Source organism: Telopea speciosissima, chromosome 2 (assembly GCF_018873765.1).
Source record: "Telopea speciosissima isolate NSW1024214 ecotype Mountain lineage chromosome 2, Tspe_v1, whole genome shotgun sequence".
NCBI lineage: Eukaryota > Viridiplantae > Streptophyta > Magnoliopsida > Proteales > Proteaceae > Telopea > Telopea speciosissima.
The window spans coordinates 25,540,242-25,560,854 of NC_057917.1; the positions used below are offsets into that span (position 1 = coordinate 25,540,242).

General features: G+C 43.4%; 1 long non-coding RNA gene and 1 pseudogene across 1 annotated transcript; both read left to right on the forward strand.

Annotated features, from left to right (window-relative positions):
• The first annotated feature begins 1,496 nt into the window (after positions 1-1,496).
• LOC122652372 lies at positions 1,497-11,602 on the forward strand. Its single transcript, XR_006331590.1, has 3 exons — positions 1,497-1,510; positions 1,669-1,671; positions 11,523-11,602. It is a non-coding gene; the product is annotated as an uncharacterized LOC122652372 (long non-coding RNA).
• Positions 9,650-9,715, forward strand: LOC122653324 (annotated as a pseudogene).
• Positions 11,603-20,613: the final 9,011 nt, after the last annotated feature.

Genomic DNA, 20,613 nt, shown 5'->3' on the forward strand with positions numbered 1-20,613 from the left:
GTATGTCGCATATTTGGTAGCAGTTTGCGAGGCCATTTGGCTTAGAAGGTTCTTGCAGAGACTTAGTGCTTCTGCCCACTCAAACGACACTGTGCTTGTACATTGTGATAGCACAGCAGCGCTTGCATTTGCGAAGGACCTCAAGTTTCATGGAAGAGCCAAGCACATTGACATACGATATCACTACATTCGAAACATGGTCACGCAAGGAGAAGTTGTTCTGCAACATATCTCCACTGGCAATATGTTGGCTGATCCTTTGATAAGCCCATTACCGGAGATGTTTTCCTAATTCATGTTAGGAACTTGGGACTCAGGCTTTTGGGACACTTTTATGGGTGGACATTTATTTGTATTCCTCTTACATTTATTATTAAAAATATTTGTTTGAGCAATGTTGTATGTATACATTGATTATTGTAAAGATGTCACTAGGCATTGAGTCGACCCACTCACACAGGTGACTTGCCTTGGTGCTTGTAGATAGCGAGCAAGATGAGCTTATAAGCATTTGTGCTTCAAGGTGCCTTAGTTAGAGCTAAATGAGACCTGGTCGGGCTGTAATTATGCATTGAATTTCTATTTAATTATTGGTTTTAATTTAATATCTTTAATTTAATTAATTCTATTTTGCTATTTAATTATGATTGCAGGGTTTTACAAGGTCATGCGCATAAAAGATGCTGAATGGAAGGAATTGATGCAATCTAGACACCAGTCTATCCATGGATCGACTCACATGTGATCAAGGTCGAGATGGGAAGAAGTTTCATTAAAGACCCAAGGGCATAACTGTAATTTCAAAAAAATAGGAAATTTTCAGAAGATATCCAGTATTGGGCTCACATCGTCCGGAACATTAATTGGAGTAACTTTAATTCTCGGATTGGATCCATCCGACCCAGGATGGAGAGATATTTTCAAAAAGAAGATTTTGATCAAATTTAGAATTTGGGTTAAACTCTCCCCCCTTCTCTTCTCTCCCTTTTTCCCAAATCTCTCATCCCACTACGATTTCCCATCTCCCTAAAATCTCTCTCTCCTCTTCTCTAGCTCTATCTCTCCTCTCTCCCCAAAAACCCTTGCATGAATTCTCTCTCCCATCTTCACCCAAATTCCTTTTAAAATTCCTCTCTCTCACGTTTTCTCTCAATCACATTCTGTCCATGGTCTCCCAATTCTCCTAAATCCCATCTTTCCTAAAATCCCTCTCTTCCCAAATCTCTCACTGTTCTCTCTCTTCCCTAATATTTATTTTTTTTTCTCTCCAAAAAGTCCCTAGGATTTCTCTTTTGGGATTTTATTTATTTCTCTCCCCCATCTCTCCTTCCCTCTCTCATTTTTTCCAATCTCTTTCTCCTCCGCAGGTTTTTTTGGATAGCATTTTACAGAGATCAACACCATCGTTAGCTGCCACACCATCATCTCTACAGCCACTGCCTCCATCAACATTGCTCCAACTCTCCATCTGCATATTGTGTTCCATGGAAGATTACTGTTGCTGCCCCTTGTCAATTAGCACCATGAGTGGCTAAGTTTCTTTTGCCTTTAGGTGTAGATGAACCTTTGATAATTGGTATTTAATTTCTGGTTTAAACATACTTGATTGTTTGATGTTGAGACTCCATCCCTTTGTGGGTGATTTTAATTGAATTATTTAGTTTAGAGAATGTGCTTCTGTGATTCATATTTTCTATTCAAACAATAGTTTTTATCGAAATTTTAGTTGCACCGATGATAGCTTATAACTGATCGAACTAAGCGTGCTAAGCATATGCAAAAGATGATAGTGATCGGCAAGATAGGTTATAACTAGGATGAACTAAAATTATCATTGTGAGATTGCATTAGGCTTGTAGCTATAATGAACCGAAGTATGTGCCAAAATTAAGTAGTCATGTCAAAGGGGATTTGAAACCTAAAGGCTGTTTTTCTTATCAATTCTCACTTTTGTTAATTAGTCGTTAATTTAGTTTTAAATTTTGTAAATTTGATTTTCAAAACAACATTTACATCAATTTTAGTAAATTTTAGCCTTTCAGTTCCCCGTAGATTTGATCCCTTCTTACCACTTTTCTAGCAGTAATTTATGGTTTATTTTTTATCATATAATGACACGATCAAATTTTGGCGCCATTACTAGGGAACCAAAGCACGGTTTGCTAAGATTGATTTAGTTGTTTCTTTTTCTATTTTGTTTTTGTTTTAATTTTAGATTTAAAAAAAAAAAACAAAACACAATCAAAATTTTTCTTTTTAATTTCTTTTTTAGTTTAATTTTAGTTTAGCCTAAGTTGCTTTTATTTTGTTTTGCAGGCAGCCTAGTTTGCAGAGCAAGGACGAGTGCGCCATTTTCATCCCAACTTGTTGAACTTGCATTCACCCCCCTTGTACATTTTTTTTTTATTCTTTTATTTTGATCTCATCATTGTTAAAATAGAATTTTATTCCCCTTTCCCCTTAAGATCATACGTGTAATTTTCTTTTTATTGGTTATTCGTTCTTGGATGTGGCAAAGTTCAAGTGAGGATCGATCTTCATTGGAGCTAGGCATTTCAGGTATATACCCTATCTCTTCTATTTGATTTGCTTAGTTTAATTTTATGATGTCTTCCCATTTTGGTTGTGAGTCTTTTTGTCGTTAGTTTTTAGTTTAGTTGATGCTTGGTCGTCGTTCTTGTCATTCTACATTGACCGATTTAGACCTTGAAATAGAGAGAATTTTGCATTTAATTTGAAAAAATAAAAGTATGGGAGAGAATGAACCAAACCAATACCCATTGAGTGAGCACTTCACTCCCTCGACCTATACGTCAACTTCATGCATTAGGGTTCCTGCTATTCAGGCAGCCCAATATGAGATTAAGTCCAATGTTATTCAGATGCTCCCATTTTTTTATGGACTTAAAAATGAGGAACCCTTCAAACATCTGGATGAATTTTTAGAGATATGCTCAACTGTTAAAATCCAGAATTTTTCTAAAGATGCTTTGAGGTTGATCTTGTTCCCATTTTCCCTCAAGGATAAAGCCAAACAATGGCTCAATTCCTTGGATGCTGTAGTGATCACTACTTGGGCGCAGATGCAATAAGAGTTTCTGAAAAAGTATTTTCCAATGGGCCGGACCAATCAGATTAGGCCAACCATCACTAGCTTTTCTCAAATTGATGGTGAATGATTTCCTGAGACCTGGAAAAGACTTAAGGACCTAATTAGAAAGTGTCCCCATCATGCTGTACCTAAGTGGTAGTTAGTTCAATGCTTTTATGATGGACAGATGGTGGATGCTTCTTGTGGAGGTACATTCATGTATAAGAGTGAGACTGAGGCTTGGCAATTGTTTAAGACCCTGAATGAGAATTCATTGCATCATGTGTCAGCCTCTAGGACTGAAATTCTCATGACTGGACCCCAAAGAAAAGGTGGCCTATGAGGTAGGTCAATCTGTGGCCATAAACACTAGAGTGGACATGCTTTCTGAAAAGCTTGACTGCATATTGTCCAAGCAATCTACCCCAGCTTCCACTTATCAGGACGTGTGTGCTCTTTGTGCTAGTCCTGCACAATATGTGGGTGATTGCCCTCAAGCTGTGCAGTTCCCTGACTATGCTGAACATGCACAGTCTGCCAGAGTTTCTCCAAACTAGGTAATGACCCATATTCCTAGACTTATAACCCTGGTTGGAGGAACCACCCCAATTTTGGATGGAAGCAACCCAATAGTTTCCAAAATCCACCATATAGGCAGAATTTTTTAATCAGCAGACTGCCTATAGAGATGTGCAACAACCACCTCCTCCACCACCTATGAGTTCATCATTAGAGGAAAAAGTGTTGCGTGCATTAAATGGGTTAGAGCGTAATACCCAAATCCTCCACTCTCACACTCAATCAATTGCCAAGCTAGAAACCCAGTTGGGTCAGTTAGCTGATGCCATAAGTAGGAGAGAAGATGGTCAACTACCAAGTCAAGTGGTAGGAAATCCTAACAGTCAGCCTAGTAACCGAGTTTCCATGAACAAGCTAAGGCAGTCATGACTTTAAGGAGTGGCCAAGTATTGGGAACCCCTGAACAGAGTTCCCCTATAGAGAATTCTGAGAAAGAGGTGAGTCCAGAACCCAATCCTAAAGCTTCCCAAGCTTCCAAGGACCATGAGATTGAACAAGTTGGGGAGGGTAACAACCCTGATGTTTATATGCCTAGAGCCCCTTTTCCCTCTTGTTTAGAATCCCCATTTTCTTCTGCATTTGGCAAGAAGGGTGCAAGAATGGAAGAGATGATGAAATTCTTCAAACAAGTCCAGATCAACCTCCCCCTTCTAGATGCCATCAAGCAAGTTCCAGCTTATGCTAAGTTCTTGAAAGACTTATGCACTCAAAAGCATAAGCTTAAGACCCACATTCCCAAGACCATCCATCTTACTGTGCAAGTGAGTGCAGTACTTTCCAATCGACTTACCCCTAAGCTTAAAGATCCAAGAGCCCCTCTTATATTTTGCACCATTAGAAACCTTGCCATTGAGCGAGCGCTTCTTGATCTAGGGGTGAGTGTTAATATTTTACCTAGCTCAGTTTATGATCATTTTGGGTTTGGAGAATTGAAGCCTACACAAGTTATTCTCCAACTTGCTGATCGTTCCATTAAAGTGCCTAGAGGTTTCATTGAGGATGTATTGGTTAAAGTAGATGAGTTCTATTTTCCTGTGGATTTCCTAGTCCTTGACATGGAAATACAAACTAATGGGAAACCATAGTCGATTATCTTAGGACGTTCATTCTTGACTACTGTCAATGCTTACATCAACTGTAGATTAGGTGCAATGGATATTTCCTTTGGTAATAAGAAGCTCCGATTGAACATCTTCAATGCTTCTTTAGGGCCTCAACATGAGGAAGAGTGCTTCTCCATTGATGTTATAGATGAGGTAGTAGCAGAGTGTACACCGGTGATATTAGCAGATGACCCATTGTAACACTATCTGACCTTCTCTGGAGGTGATGATTTTGATATTGATGCATATACTGTTGAGGTCAATACGTTATTAGATGCCCCTACTCCTCTAGACCGTCCTTTATGGACTGTCAAGTATGAGTTACTTCCTCCCCTGGCTGAGAAGCCACCATTGAGTTTTGTTGAGTCCCCACCGATGTTGGAATTGAAACCATTGCCTAATTCATTGAAGATGCTTTCTTGGGATCAAATGAGACATTACCTATCGTAATTGCCTCTAGCTTGACATCTGATCTAGAAAGCAAACTGTTAGATGTTCTCAAAGAACATAAGGTTGCCATCGGGTGGTTCGTAGCTGATTTGAAGGGTATTAGTCCATCAATTTATCTACATCGTATCTACTATGATGATGGAGCTAAATCTTTCTGGGATGTGCAAAGGAGATTGAATCATAACATGTGCGATGAAGCAAGTGAGAATCTTTGTCTCCAAATCTCGGAGTTAGTTGAGTTGCGCAATGAAGCATATGAGAGCGCACAAATTTACACGATGAGGACCAAAGCATTTCATGATAAACACATTGTCTGCAAGTCTTTTGCACCCAATCAGAAAGTGTGGCTTTTCAACTCTAAATTGTGCCTCTTTCTCGGTAAGCTGCGTTCTCGATGGGATGGACCCTTTGTTGTCACTCAAGTGTCACCCCATGGTGCTATTACCATTCAAGATCCGCAACCAGGGCACACTTTTACAGTTAATGGGAAGCGTCTGAAGCCCTATGTGGACTGTATTACAGATGGGCAGGTCATTGAGTCTATTGACTTGATTGACCCGGTTTATGAGTTTTCTTGAGCTCTCACTCTTTGTCTAGTTGAAGACAGTAAACTTAGCGCTTGTGGGAGGCAACCCACCATTTTACTTCGGTTTTTATTTTTCTTAGTTTTTCAGGTAGACAGCAGATAGCCATGGCAGGTGTGAGTTGATGGTCGTAGCGCTCCACTTCACAAGGTTGTATTACTCCTTCCCCTCGTTTTTATTTGTTTCCCATTGTTTTATATTGTCATATTCTTTTGCATGTCATTAGGGACAATGTCATTTAAGTTGGGGAGGGAGAACAATGAGAACAACTATAAATTTTGCGAATTTGTACTGAAGATTTTCCAATCTAGAGCATTCAATGTCGTTATAAGGAGTTATAGCAGGTGATTCTAGAGTTTGTTGATGTTTTTACCAGTTATTTAAACTTAGAACATTGTTTCTCTTCCATTGTTGGTTAAATTTTTGCTTGAGATATGGATTTTCATCTTTGGTGAATGTTTATGATGATTCATGTTTAACTATGCAAGCCTTTGTGGTTGAAAAATTTCCAAAATCATGCATTTAAGACTTCCTCCTTAGTAACCGGGCCTCTTTGTCACAAACATTGAGTTTCGCGTCAAACAGTTGGAATGTCTATTAAAAAAAAAACTTCCTACTCAGTAACCGGGTCTCTTTGTCACAAACATTGAGCTTTGCGTAAAACAGTTGGAAAGCAAAAAAAAAAAAAGTTTGACTCTTTAATCTAGTCTTGACTTGTAGCCTATTTGGGTTGAGTAAGTAAGTCCGAGGGGTGTTTTTACACCTAATTTCTTAAAGCCCTCTGGCTTGAGAGTAATTGACCTAAAGCTCGCTACATGATCCATCTAGAAAGCTTAAGGGGTCAGGACATTGCACGGATTGAAGAAGTTAAAAAAAAAGTAAAAAAAAGAAGAAAAGAAAAGAAAAGAAAGAAAAAAAATAAAGCATGATAATGAATAGTGGGCTTGTGTAACACTTGGACATTATGACATTGCTTAAGATGAGTGATTTTGAATGCATGAGTAGGAGTTGGCTAGCTTGGAAGAGTTTCTTATACTTTGTTTAGATTTCTGTTGGATTTTATTGACATGTTTAAGGGTCCTTGCTGTTGATTCATTGATGATGATTTTACTTGCTTCTGAGTGATTAAATTAAGCTAAAGGAGTGATAAGCAAAGTAGTTTTTGTTTTCTTTCACTCGAGGACGAGCAAAAGTGCAAGTTGGAGAGTGTGATCGGGCTATAATTATGCATTGAATTTCTATTTAATTGTTGGTTTTAATTTAATATCTTTAATTTAATTAATTTTACTTTGCTATTTAATTGTGATTGCAGGGTGTTATAGGGTCATGCATGTTGCGTGTGAAAACCTCCGTCGTCCGGTTCGCCCACGGATGTGTCTACAAAAAGATGAATGAGCGCAAGAGAGCCGGTGTGGCTCCGACCTAGGAATCTCCGACGCCCAAGTCAGGTCTCTAATGCAACAGCGTAACAGCTTAATAAAAGTGAGATGTGGAATTGTGCTCCATACCTGGGTATTTATAGAGCGTGGATGAGGTGAAGAGGTTGGGAGAGTCCTAGTATGGTAGAAGTTCTTCTTTTGGAAGGCTCTCTCTCGTAAAACGAAGTGGAAAGTCATTTTCGGGGTCGGACTCTTATTAAGGTAAGAGTCCATGTAAAGTGTGATTCTGTATCGCGCTGGGATCGTGGCTCGATCCTTATTCCTGGATACTCGGGCGGTGCTGACGTGGCTCCGCGATTCCTGGCAGGCCGTTGTGATGACCTTGGTGGAGGGTTCGGTCTAGGAGCTCGGCCATGGAGGTCGGCCATGGGAGGTCGATCTTGGCAGTCACCTCGGCCTTGCTATCCTGGGTAGGCTCGGACAGAAGTTTATGGCTGACCTATGTGAGCTCGGCTCAGAGCTCGGATTAGCCGGGCTGACCTGTGTGAGCTCGGCTCAGAGCTCGGATTAGTCGGGCTGACTTGTGTGAACTCGGTTCAGAGCTCGACCTCAGCTTGGCTGACTTGTGTGAGCTCGACTCTGTTAGGCGACCTATCAGCGACAGGGTCGGCCCGATTTCCTGCTCAGCTCAGTTCGATTCTTGGACTAACATTAGGCCGGCCACGTGGCAGTTTCTAATTGGTGAGGTGATTCTGTGCTTTATGAATGCACATAAAAGATGATGAATGAAAGGATTTGATGCAATCTAGGCACCAGTCTACCTATGGATTGACTCACATGTGATCAAAGAAGAGATGGGAAGAAGTTTTACTAAAGACCCAAGGGCATAACTATAATTTCAAAAAATTGAGAAATTTTCAGAAGATATCCGATATTGGGCTCACATCATCTAGAACATTAATTGGAGCAACTTTAATTCTCGGATTGGATTCATCCGGACCCAGGATGAAGAGATATTTTCAAAAAGAGGATTGTGATCAAATTTAGAATTTAGGTTAAACTCTCCTCCCTTCTCTTCTCTCCCTCTCTCTCTTTCCTTTCCTTTTTCTTCTCTTTCTTCTCTTTCCCATTTTTCCAAATTCTTTTCCTATTTTCTCTCCCTTTTTCCCAAATCTCTCATCTCATTATGATTTCCCATCTTCCTATAATCTCTCTCTCCCCCTCTCTAGCTCTATCTCTCCTCTATCTCTCCTCTCTCCTCAAAAACCCTTGCACAAATTCTCTCCCATCTTCACCTAATTTCCTTTTAAAATTCCTCTCTCTCACGTTTTCTCTCAATCACATGCTGCCCACGGTCTCCCAATTCTCCTAAATCCAATCTTTCCTAAAATCCCTCTTTTCCCAATTCTCTCACTGTTCTCTCTCTTCCTTAATATTTATTTATTTTTTCTTTCCAAAAAGTCTCCAATATTTCTCTTTTGGGATTTTATTTATTTCTCTCCTCCGTCTCTCCTTCCCTCTCTCGTTTTTTCCAATCTCTTTTTCCTCCGCAGGTTTTTCTGGATAGCATTGCGCAGAGATTAACACCATCTTTAGTTGCCAAACCATCATCTCTACAGCCGCTGCCTCCATCAACATTACTTCTACTCTCCATCTGCGTATTGTGTTCAATGGAAGATCACTGTTGCTGCCCCCTGTCAATTAGGCTACGTTTGGTAAATATATGAACAGTGTTCAGAACTGCTTTTTCGTTCTTTAAGAACAAAAAAACGTGATTTTGTGTTTGGCTTAGCAGTTCGTTTTTTTATTCTTTAAGAACGAACCGGAGGAGTATTTGATGTAAAGAACGTTCTTTACAGACCGTCTTGTCTGCAAAGAACAAAGAACGATCATCGCGCGATTGACGAGCAAAACCCGTGAGCAAGCCTCGAAGACAAAAAAAAAAAAAACCCAAAAGGCAGATCAGGGGAAGGAAGTTAGGAGGAGGAGGCGAACTTGTAGCTCGATTTCCTCTCTCTCTCTCTTGCTCTCTTTCCCTCTCTCTCTCGCTTCCTCTCTCTGCTCTCTCTACCTCTCACTCTCCCTTTCTCGCTCTCTCTCTCTCTCTCTCTCACTCTCACTCTCACTCTCTCTGTTTCTCTCTCTCTTGGTCGTTTGTTGGGATGAAGATCTGACTATGGATTTTTCTCCTTTGTCTCAGGATTTGGAGCAACAACCCTAACAATTGAAGGTTTCTGCTACAGTGGTCCTCTCTAGCACGACCCTCTCTGTAACTGAAGTTGACAACAACAAAGGTGACTCTCTCTCTCTCTCTCCCTCTCTCTGTAATTTGGTCTTTGTTCTTCGTTTTTCTTTCCGATTTTTTCCTGCAATGTTTTTCATGCGTTGATGTATGATTTATGGTGTAATGTTTGAAATTTGTGATTGCTGGCCTATTTTTTCCTGAAATCTGTAATGTTTATCAGAAGTTTACTGGCTGATTGTTGTGAGATTTTCATCTCTGTCAACAGATCTGCTTACCAAACTTCTTCTTCAATTTTTTTTTTTTTGTGATAGGTACTTCTTCTCCATTTCCGTTCTGTGTTATGCATTTTTTTCTCCATCTCTTCCGATTTATCAACACATTGCACTTGGTTTCTCTTTTTTTCCTTTTGATTTTAGACCTCTCATGACTCGAATGAATCAAACGGTTAGAGAATGAAGTAAGGAAAAGCAGGGGAGAAGAGAAGATAACAGTTCACAGCCTCACACTTCAGACTTCACTTGACAGAGATAAGAATCTGGGAATAATAGATTGGCCATAGCGCTTTCCAATCTGGGAATAATAGGTGGCCTTACCATTACTCACCTCACTCAAAGTGTCACTCCAATCATAGGAGAAAAAATACTAGCATTCTTACTCGTCTAACTCATTTGATTACACCCAAGCAACAGAGATTTGAAAAATAGTATAACATAACAAGGATACTTTTTTCACTTGTTCTCCTAGTTAACTGTCACGGTTTTTAATTAATCTTTTTTACGTTTGCCCTGCAAAGTAATGAAAAGTCAAGTAGAGAAGAAAAAAACTTAAATTCACCTGGTAAAATACTGAGTATCATTTCATATTGGGGCCCTCCAAGAGTAGAAATTGGTTGTAAAATGGTCCCAAGAGGTGCTTCAGTGCCGATTTGTATGAAACCTGGGGAACAACATATTGAAACAACCTATTGACAGAGAAAATAGGGGAAGACAAATAATAGTAATCCAGTTGTGAGAAGTAGGCTCATCCACTAATAAGAATATGAGAAATGTGAATTATGAAACTACGGTCTATTACATAAGTAATTGGGTGAAATTCTGATGTCAATATGGATCCACATGAGAGAATGGAAGGAAAATAAACAAGAGTTACAATAACCTGTAGAAATGATTTAGGGTGAAGGTAGTGGCAGTGAATAGTAGAGCTGCTGCACTCTGGAGTCCATACTTTAATGTGCTTTTGATCCTTATTTTTACCCCTCTTTGCAACTGATTGTACACACTCTTTCACTACTTCCAACTCCAACATTCATACAAAAGGTTGTTTACAATGAAATGTGGATTCTTTAGCATGTGCACAGATGAAAGAACACATAACCTAAAGAAATTTTACAGATAAACTACTTGAGCAAGTCTTTCCACATCGAAAGCAAGTTTTTCTTATTTTGCTGTCAATTGTTTTCAGGTTGTTATAGTTTGTAGATTGAGTTGTAGAAAAACATGATTTATGATTTCCTTATATCAGTATGTAGATAGACAAACAAAATACAAAGGAAAGAAAACTGGGCTGGTGGAGTTGGAGTATAATAATGATGGAAGAAAGAAGAAGAAGAAAGGGGTTGCACTCAGTTTTGATGGGTCTTTAGCTCAACTTGGTAGAGAACTTGGAACATGAGTATGTTCCAAGAGGATGGTGGTTCGAATCCATCAAGACCCTCTTAATTCAACTGTTCATAGCATAGTCAGTTATGCCACTACTCCACACAAGAACCCAATTTTAATGGCATCTTTAAAATTTGACATATTTTTATACTTACTTTGGTTATGTTAATGAGATATTTAAATTTGATGCTAAGGTTGGTAATAGAAAAGGATTTTACAAGTATTTTTTTGGTATAATTGATAAGGAAATGGCATTATTGTAATTAACATCAAATAGGGAAGAATAGGTTTTACCAAACACTGTTTTTGTTTTGAACGACGTTCTTGAGACCGTTACCAAACAGGTCTTAGAACATCGTTCTAGACGAAGAACGTCAAAGAACGTTTTTAGTCAAGAACGGGCGTTCTTTGTTCAGACATTTACCAAACATAGCCTTAGCACCATGAGTGGCTAAGTTCCCTTTGCCTTTAGGTATAGATGAACCTTTGATAATTGGTATTTAATTTCTGGTTGAAGCATACTTGATTGTTTGATGTTGAGAATCCATCCCTTGGTGGGTGATTTTAATTGAATTATTTAGTTTAGAGAATGTGCTTCTGTGATTCATATTTTCTATTCAAACAATAGTTTTTATCAAAATTTTGGTTGCACCGATGATAGCTTATAACTAACCAAACTAAGTGTGCTAAGCGTATGCGAAAGACGATAGTGATTGGCAAGATAGGTTATAACTAGGATGAACTAAAATTATCATGGTATGGTTGCATTAGGCTTGTAGCTATAATGAACCGAAGTATGTGACAGAGTTAAGTAGTCATGTCAAAGGGTATTTGAAACCTAAAGGCTATTTTTCTCATCAACTCTCACTTTTGTTAATTAGTCGTTAATTTAGTTATAAATTTTGCAAATTTGATTTTCAAAATAGCATTCACATCAATTTTAGTAAATTTAGCCTTTCAGTTCCCCGTAGATTCAATCCCTTCTTACCACTATTCTATCAATAATTTAGGGTTTATTTTTTATCACATAATGACACGATCATAACCTTATCTGGTCCAACATAGAAGATACCACACTTCTATATAGCCTGTGGGAAGCCGGATGTGAGGTTTTAGGTAGAAACCATGAGGGTGACTGCGTAGAAACTCAGGTTAGGCGCTTGGCAGAGCGACTAGACCAAGATTCGTATGGCGTTGATATTTTTCAAGTGTGACATGCCCACTTCGGTGGGAGTCACGCCATAGCATACATATCATACTGTATGTGCTTATACCGACCGATAGTGAGAGTGACTGAATGGATCCCTGCTTCGTCACTGTGTGAGCCACATGGACTATATTAATCCCTCAGAAACCTTATTACCTGAGACAATGTCATGGGGAAGATGCCCAATGATGCTACTTTGACGTACTCAGGATCATGGATGATGTAATCCAACAGGACATGATTGGGAAAGATGTGGGGAACAATCAGATTGACATGAGGGGCTCAAAGAAAATCATCCGACATTACACCTTTGTTTTGTGACTCATTGCTCGGGCGACTTGTCATATTTATGATCGACGTAGTCATAAGTACATTGCATACAAAGGGTTAGCAATGCTCATCATAAAGGATCGAGAGTGCTAGATCTGGTGTAATTGGATTGTTTGGGGTATTTCGAGATTGTTTGTCTGTGATATACTATGTTGGTTAGATGGATGCTTGATACAGTACTCCTACCCTGTATTATCTCGATAGGTCGTTGATGAACCCAAATTCACTCCAACCAATCAGAGGTCGCCACGTGTCTTGGACCAAGAAAGGAAACCAAAACAGGGCCAGTGAAGGACCAACCGCAGGCACCATCCACCAACACCCACGGGCGCAGCCACCCTTGGGCGCCAACCCCCTTGGGGGAGTGGACCTCCCTGGGCTCCAACCCCCTTGGGTGCGGATCTCCTTGGGCGCCAACCCCTTGGACGAAGACCCCTGGGCACGGCTTCCCCAAACACGTCATCCCCGGGCACAGTCTCCCTCGAACACGGCAGTCATCACCGCCATCAACAAGACACAGATCGCATCACCAAGGACTCTAGGCCACCGCCTATCGAGTCATGTACACTGAATGGACTCATATACTGAGAGCCTCATCTACCACATAGATGAGGTCTATCCACCAAGGATACCAAGTCTACCATGACACTACTTCTTATGGGAAGACAACTACCAAGTCTATCAAGGACACTACGTCTCATGGGAAGACAACCTATCAAAGAGGAGCCCTACTACTCGGGGCCTCTATCACCTACGGCAAATACTCTACATCAACTGGGACTCTCCACACCGCCATACACTACTATAAAAGGCAAGGTACACAGCCCCATCAGGGGGAGTAAAACACATCTTAACTCAACTTGAATACTACTATTCACTCACCTGTATGCTCAGAGAGATCTAACTTAGGCATCGGAGAGTCGTAGGCCGGAACCACACCAGTTCTCCTTTGTCACCCAGGGTCTTTTGCAGGTTACGACACTCGAAGGACCGCTGAGCTATTTCTTGACGCAATAGATTGGCGCGGTTTGTGGGAACGATGCTAGCCATCACCTCTACTAGCTTATTTCCATATTTGATCAGCCATGGCACGCAAGAAGACTGCTCCCTCCACCAATAATGCCCCTAGGGAGGGGAATGGATCACCTCCTCTAGAGAGCTCACATTGCAGAGCCACTGACCATGTCTCCCAAGAGAGGGAGGCCCCAGAGAATCAACAGGTTGGGGGAGTCAACCTCAACCCAGAAGCAGCCATTGAAGCCCCCATGGAGCTAGTACCTGATCCCAATGCACCAGCCACTATGGGTCAGATCAACGACCTGCAGCGACAGATCCTTCACGACCAACAACTCTTCCGTGACTACTTGAGGCAGTGTGCAACATCACACCGTCGTAGGACGAACCCTTGACAGGAGCAGAGCCCTAAGAGGACACCTCCCAGGGGTGACAGGTCAGAGAGGCACACCAAGCAGTGGGGAGAGCCTTCCCAACCTAGGGGAAGAATGGCAGACCTTCTTGCACGGTCAGACCGAAGGAGAACACCATCACACCGATCCATGGTACCCACCCCTGAAGGGTCCATTCGGAGGTCGGTGTTTGATGGTTGACTGGGAGGAAGTCATGCACCAGAGTGAAGCAGGACTTACCGTGAAGAGAGCCCCTCGCGTCCGACGTAAGATTCATCACGGCGTGACCCTTCACCGTCCCGCCAACAATCAAGGCGGGAGGGGACCTCCAGGAGAGGACGTGAACGAGCTCGCAGCGAACGACCAGTCAGACATTAGAGACAAACACGGGATGAAGAGCTAGACAAGAGACTCCAAGAGTTGGACAAAAAGTTGGAAGGGTTGAAGAAGCAGACCAAGGGTGAAACACACTCCATCCTTGGACAACACCCCTTCTCAGAAGAGATCATGTCAGCCTCACTTCCATCCAGGTTCAGGCTACCCACCTTTGAACTCTATAGTGGTACCACCGACCCTAATGACAACATCAACTATTTCAATGGCATGATGGCACTATATGGTGGATTGGACGTGGTATCCTGTCAAGCATTCCCTGCATCCCTCAAGGGTGCGGCGACCTCATGGTTCTCTAGACTACGACCGAGGTCGATAGGTTCGTTTGCAGAGCTATGCGAGCAGTTCGGGACCCACTTCCAGAGCAGCGTCAAGCAGAAGAAGACCACGGTCAATCTGCTGAACGTGATCCAAAACCCTGGGGAGTCCCTCAGGGAGTATGTCAGCAGGTTTACCAAGGAGTCCTTAGAAGTCAGAGACTTGGATGACCAGACCCAGCATGATGCTTTAGCTGGGGGCATCCGTGACATGGAGCTGATCAAGGACCTAGCATGTCATGAGACCAGGACCATGAAAGAGCTCCTGGAGCGATGCAATGAGTTCACCAACATGGCCGAGATAGTATAGTCACGGACGAAGGCAATCGAAGGCAAGACCTAAGACAACAAGAGGTCAGCACCAGATGACCACAAGGAGAATAAAAGATCAAGGACTGAGCGATAATAGGAGAAAGGCGATCGCCCATTGGGAAGAAGTGATCGTCGATCAGAGAGAAGTGAGAGGGCAAGCAGCCTAGAGTTCACACCCCTCAACACCACTAGGTCACAGATCCTCATGCAGTTACAAGACCGTGACCTAATCAAATGGCCACGACCCATGCTGGCAGGACATGAGAAGCGTAACCCTCACAAGTACTGCCTCTTCCACAAGGACTATGGGCATGACACAGAGGAATGCTACCAACTGAAGAGGGAGATAGAAGGCCTTGTAAAAGCAAGGAGTTTGAACAAATACGTTAAGGGGAGACGTGATGGCCGTTTGGGCCAAGGAGATCGAGGACGTGATCGAGAAAGAGAACCAAGGAGGGAAGAAAGGAGAGTGGACCAAGATAGGGAGAGAGACCGCACTGATGAAAGAAGAGAGGTAGCAGAACCCAGCGGCACCAAGGGAGCCCCCATCCTCACCATACTTGGAGGACCGAGGTAAGAATCAACCAGAAAAGCCAAGGCCCATACTAGGTTCGTGGGAGTAGCAGAGAAGCCAAGCAAAATAGCAAGGACCATGACGGTGATCTCCTTCTCTGATGCAGACTTGGAAGGCGTAAGCTTTCCACATGAGGATGCCCTGGTAGTGCAGGTGGAGATAGCCAACCGACCAGTGCACAGGGTGTTGATTGATACAAGGGCGTCCGTGGACGTACTCTCACTGGAAGCCTACCACCAATTTAAGTTTAGAGATGATCAACTTAAGCCGAGCCCACCTACCTCCATGGATTCTCGGGTGCCACAGCTTCCATCAGAGACACCATAAAACTACCCGTCACCTTTGGAGAACACCCTCGACAGGTGACCATGATGGTAAACTTCATGGTCATCAGGTCCGTGGTGTCATTCAACGGCCTCCTAGGGCGACCATCTTTGATGGCCCTTAGAGGCATCGTATCTCCAATCCACCTGAAGGTGAAGTTCCCCATTGACAATGGAGTGGGTGAAGTACGAGGTGATCAGAAGAAGGCCAGAGAATGCTATGCCACCTTTGTGAAGAAGAACAACGGCAACACCCGAGGAATGGCACTGTGCATGGAGAACTTGGTCAGTGACCAAAGAGATTAATTGATAGAGAAGAGAGGAAGACCGGTTAAGGACTTAGTTCCATGGCCACTCAGTAAGGATGACCCTTCCAAGGTAGTACAGATTGGCACACTGTTGAGCAATGAACAGAAAGAAGAGCTGGGGAACCTCCTTCAGACAAACATGGATGTCTTCGCATGGTCGACTGCAGACATGCCAGGCATACCCAGATCCATAGCAGAGCATAGACTACATGTAGACCCAACCAGGAAGCCCGTCCAGCAGAAGTGAAGGAATTTCACCCTCGACTGACAGGCAGCCATCAAAGAAGAGGTCGAGAAGTTGAGCCGAGCAGGGTTCATCAGAGAAGAAGAGTTCCCTACCTGGCTCGTAAACGTGGTCAAGGTACCCAAATCTAACGGGAAGTGGAGGATGTGCGTTGACTACATTGACTTGAACAAGACATGTCTCAAGGATGAGTACCCACTACCCAGGATCGATCTATTGATCGATGCAACTGTAGGACATGAGATGCTGAGTTTCATGGACGCCTACTCCGGCTACAACCAAATCCTCATGCATGAGGATGACGAGTCTTCCACCGCCTTCCGAATGGACAAGGAGAATTACTACTACTGTGTCATATCGTTTGGACTGAAGAATGCAGGGGCCACCTACCAGAGGATGGTCAACAAGATGTTCGAGGAACAGATTGGGTGCAACATGGAGGTGTACATGGATGACATGCTCGTGAAAATCATCTACGCTCATCAACACCTGACTTGGAAGAAGTATTCGTCGTACCAAGAAGGAACCAGATGAAACTCAACCCTGCGAAGTGTGCTTTCGGAGCAACGTCTGGAAAATTCCTAGGGTTCATGGTCTCAATACGAGGAATAGAAGCCAACCCCTCCAAGATCAAAGCCATCCAGGAGATGGCACCCTCGAGGATAGTTAGGGAAGTACAGAGATTGAATGGAAGGATAGCCGCCCTATTAAGGTTCGTGTCATGGTCCGGAGACAAGTGTCTGCCATTCTTCAAGACGCTGAAGAACCTCTGAAGTCCTAAAGACTTTGTATGGACGGAGGAGTGCCAGAAAGCGTTTTAAGAATTGAAGGTATACCTCGAGAACCCACCATTGCTTGGGTGCCCAGAGCCCAATGAAGAATTAAAGATCTACTTGGCAGCGACCCCCGTCGCAGTGAGTGCAGTGCTGCTAAAAGAAGAGGGTAAAATACAGAGGCCCATCTACTATGCGAGTCATGTCTTAATCGATGCAGAGACCAGGTATACAAGAATAGAGAAGGTAGCATACGCATTGGTAATCACGGCAAGGAAGCTCAGACCATACTTCCAAGCCCATACCATCACAGTGCTCACCAACATGCTACTGAAGAAGGTATTGCACAAGCCTGATGTCTCCGGACGGTTGATCGCCTGGGCGGTTAAGTTGAGTGAGCACGACATCAGGTTCCAACCCAGGATGGCCATCAAAGGCCAAGCTCTGGCAGACTTTGTAGCTGAGTGTACCCTGCCTGAGAGCGAGACAGAAGCACAGGAACCAGAGGAGCAGGATCAAGGATCATGGGAGATGTTCGTGGATGGTTCGAGTAATGCCACAGGAAGTGGGGCTGGTTTCATACTTATCAGCCCCGAAGGATTCCGAATACAATATGCTCTCCGATTCGCCTTTTCGGCATCTAACAACAAGGCAGAGTACGAAACACTATTGGCTGGACTCCAAGTGGCCAAAGCCATCCAAGTCACACATCTATCCATCCGGAGTGACTCCCAGCTTGTAGTGAACCAAGTAAATGGAGAGTATGAGACGAAGGATGAGCGCATGGCATCATACCTAGCACGTGCTCGGGAATTGATCGGGTAATTTATGAAGTTTGAGATGGTTCGAGTACCCAGGATCGAGAATGCTACTGCAGATGCACTATCTAGGCTAGCCAACGATGAACTCAAGAACCTAGCCAGTGCAGTATACGTGGAAATATTACATGAACTGGCATACCAGGAGAAGCTGGTCAATGAGATCGAGGAAGGGCCTAGCTAGATGGACCCTATACTCGACTACCTGTAGAACAACGTCTTACTAGAAGACAAGGTCGAGGCAATGAAGATAAGGATGAGAGCTGCAAAGTACACCGTCCTGGACGGAGTATTGTACAAGAGGGGGGCCATAGCACCACTGCTTCAGTGCCTAGGACCCAAGGGAGCCCAATATGCCCTGACAGAAGTACATAAGGGGATCTATGGAAGCCACATGGGAGGATGACATCTAGCCTATAAAATCCTTCGACAAGGACTCTACTGGCCAAGAATGCAAGAGGAAGCGGTGCAATACGTCAAGGCTTGCGAGCAATGTCAATTGTTTGCCCCAGTACCCCATCTACCCGCCACCAAGCTGACATCGATCCTCAACCCCATTCCCTTTGCCATGTGGGGGGTGGACATCTTGGGCGACTTCACAGCAGCATCAGGCAACCGTGATGACATCATCTACAGGTTCGGGGTACCAAAGATCATAGTCTCAGACAATGGGAAGCAGTTCAATAACCCCAAGTTTAGAGCTTTCTGTCAGAGCTATAACATTGACTATCGGCCTGTTTCGGTAGCATACCCACAGGCCAATGGTCAGGTGGAGGTGACAAACCGAACCCTATTGGATGGAATAAAGAAAAGATTGGAAGGAGCCAAAGGGAAGTGGGTCGAGGAACTATTGAGTGTTCTGTGGGCATACCGCACCACAGTAAGGACACCCACAGGAGAGAGCCCATTTTGCTTGGCATATGGCATAGAAGCCCTGGCACCAGTAGAGGTCCTCGCCATGTCCCACATAGTACTGTACTTCAATGAAAGAACTTACACAGATGGACTGCGAGCGAACCTAAACTAACAGCCAAGTACTATAATGCCAGGGTACGTGAATGGTTATTCCATCAGGGGGACCTAGTCCTAAGGAGGGCGAGTGCATCACAACCAAGGAAAGAAGGAAAGCTATCAGCAAATTGGGAAGGACCCTATATAGTTTCCAAGCAGATACACCCAGGGACATACTGTTTGAAAACTCTGAGGGGCAAGAAGGTAGACCATACCTGAAACTCAGAACACCTGAAGAAGTATTACCAGTAGAAGCAATAGCAGTAGAAGTGCCAACACCATCGGCAGTAGCAGTCAAGTAGCAGCAGTAGTGGTAGTGGTAGTAGTAGTAGTAGCAGCAGCAATAGCAGTAGATGGCATCACTGTTTTAAGGGCAATTTGAAAGATTTTCATTCAAAATAAAGAGTTGTTTCAAGAATACTTGTCTTCTCCTACCACTCAATCGAATCACCGCCACTACACCAAGGCGTTATGCCACCAAAGCGTTATGCTAGGCGTTATGCCGCCAAGGCGTTATGCCGCCAAGGCGTTAGGCCAGGTGTTATGCCACCAAGGCGATATGCCAGGCGTTAGGCCACCAGGGCGTTATGCCACCGGGGCTCGTTGGCCACTAAGGTCCGTATACCGCCAAGACAAGACATCCCTAGGACTTCTAATCACATGGGGTTGCACAGATACGAGAACCATCAAAGCAACAAGGATCAAATGCAGGTCATATCAACATCACCAAAAGAAAAAGTCAAGTACATATAATCCCAGGAAGACAAAAAGTAAGCAGCACAATCCAAAAATTCTCATCCAAAAAGTTCTCATCCACAAATTCAACATCCAAAAAGAACATCTATAAAATCATGGGGCATCTGATGGAGGAGCAGCCTCTGATCCAGTAGGAGACATCAGGTTAGCCTCAGCAGAAGAAGGAGCAGCACTTGCCTCTAGTGCGGCAGTGCCATCCTCAGGAGGGACGCGAGCCACTGCAGCAGTCTCGGGTAGTAGCGTGATAACCTCTGGGAACCCAAAGAAGTCATAATCAGGGGTCCTCTCTAGAATGTGAACCGCCAAGTCCCTGATGCCTCCATCATATATCTCCTGGTTGCACTGATGAAAGTACGCAATGATCTCACGAGACTGCTGATACACCGCTACTGCCCGCTCCCTAGCCTCAGACAACTCTACCTCGTGCCTCTGCATCAAAGCGCGAAGCTCCTCCTCCAAGGCCTGAACTCTAGATGAACTCTGAGCCGCTGTAGCGGTAGCCACCCTGAGCTCCTCCGACACATTCTGCTCACGTGCCACAGCCTCCTCACGGGCAGCCCTATGCCCCTGAAGCTCCCTCTCCACATTCTGCAGTGCATCTTTATCTGAATCTGACAGAAAGCATGACTCTCCAATCGAAGCACCGCCTCAGTAACACGATGCTGGACCTATAATCAACATAGCAGACAGTAAACATCCCAAGTACAAGGGAAGCAATGACATAAAGAGAACGAGAAGAGTAACTCACAGAA